Genomic DNA, 2,142 nt, shown 5'->3' with positions numbered 1-2,142 from the left:
TTTTTTTTTAAGTAATAAAAATTTTTGAAAAACACGTTGTTTTTTTGTTTTTGCAAGTCCAAATATCTACTTTACTAAAAAAGCAGCAATTAAATCGATGTGTATTATCCCTGGGTCTGAAGAGGTTAATACATTAAATTTAGGTTTCATCATTTTTTTCTTTAGTCTATTTGTTTAAGTTAGGCAATACTTTCTTCATAATTTGTTTTTCTATGATACGTCATGACAAGGAAAAGTTTCCAGCCCTATTTCCATTCCAGCTCTTGATCTAGATGTTCTTGCAAATTTTTTAGACGCTGCCTGATCAACTGTTAACTCATTAAAAAAAGTTGTAATGTAAAAGCTTACGTAATTGAAGCAAAAAATTGCCTGCACACGGAAATAGAAAAAATCCCACGTGTATAATTTATGAACAATCCAAGACAAATATACAATCAATATCAGACCATAATGTATTAGAAAATATGTCGGAATTCGTATTTTCATATTTTTCTCTATAAAGTTTTGAGTTGTATGTTTATTTAATTTCAACTTTCTTTCTGATTTTGATTTTGAAATTTTGATCTGACTGACTTCCAAAGTGTTCAGATTTAGAGTTAGAAATAAACAATTAAGTTACACCTATTTTAAAATTTTACGACTCTTTTCGGGGTCGTTTGCTCTGTTAATTTCTTCAAGTGACCATTTCGAAATCTTTAGCTTCGATTATACTAAAATTTCGTAAAATCTATCCAATTAGAATTTGTAGCTGATTAACGAATATACATTGGGCCGCCAATTTATCGCATAGCTTAAAAATTCAGTAACTTTTGGCGATTGAACCAATCATGGTTCAATGCATGGACAAAATTTAAGCTTTAAGACAAGTAAAAGCAAATATAATAAATATATAGTAGGAGCTGTTAAAATAGTGTCATTCGTTCTTGGTCAAAGTTTTCAGTACCTCAGACAGAAAAAGTATGCAGTACGGTATTATAGCCTTATGCTTTCTGAGTGATTTTCTGAGTCTTCTGCTTGTCTTGAGCCCTTAGAGAGGCATCAATTTTTTTTGACCAGTCCCAATTTCCGTACCACATTTATTAAACTTTCTTTTCTAATTCCGCAAAAAGTTGTTTAAACCAAAATTTATTGCAAGATTTGAGCTGTCAATCTCTGTTTATTTTGTTTCGTATTTAACTCGATAAAGAGACGAAACAAAAACCAATATTATTAGGAGGTGAAAACAAGAATAAAAAGCAAAATAAGCTACTAATTTTCAATAAAAAGATCGCACAGCTTTTTTTGCCAGAATTATTTCCCAAAAAAAAACCTTAAGTACATTTCGCGGCAAAAACTGCTATTTCTTAAATGGCTCAGAATGAACAGACTCTTAATGATTCATATGACTCAGAAGATATGAGGCATAACATTGTAACATCGTGTATTCTTTATCTCTCTGGACTACTCCATATTGAGCGCAGAAAGATTTAAACTTTCAGCAATAAAACATTACAGTGTTTAAACACCCTCTACAATTTGTTTATTAATTTTTTTGCTTATGATATAATCACGAGTAATTAGTAAATATTATACGAAGCAATTTTGTTAGTTAATATACATTCAACATATGAAATGCTGAAATGCAATATGCTGAAAGCAATATGCAATGGTTTTCATAAAAAAAAACAGAGTTTTGTCTTCTTTGATGGATTTGCAATGTTCATTTTTGCATTAAGATTTCTAAATAAATTACATGAAACAACAGTTTGTGCCTAAATTATGAAACTATGAAGTACATCCTGCAGATGCGCCATTCAATTGATACGCAAAGGTTTTTCCACATTCGACTCCTGTTCTTCCCCAACCCTTCCCAAAAACGGAAACAATATCGCGTTATTTATGTTCGTCTGCTTGTGTTCAGTTGTTTATCTTGAACAGTCGATAAAAGGGTGCTCGCGATATATTTTGTAAATTAACTTGTGGGTGTTTTGAGCTTAGTTTCATAGTGAAATGAAAGTAATGATATTCATCTGAAGCTTGCTCTCCCACAAGACTGTAGCGTGAGAACTTTCAACCCTCACTGCTGCTGTACATGACGGTAAAAATTCCCATTTTAACGTGTTTTATTTATTCACAAAAAACGGCAATTTGTGAAATGATTGA

Source organism: Dendroctonus ponderosae, unplaced genomic scaffold (genome assembly GCF_020466585.1).
Source record: "Dendroctonus ponderosae isolate FM_Combo_2020 unplaced genomic scaffold, Dpon_F_20191213v2 Dpon_F_20191213_4, whole genome shotgun sequence".
Lineage (NCBI taxonomy): Eukaryota > Metazoa > Arthropoda > Insecta > Coleoptera > Curculionidae > Dendroctonus > Dendroctonus ponderosae.
Note: the sequence above shows the minus strand (reverse complement) of the source record.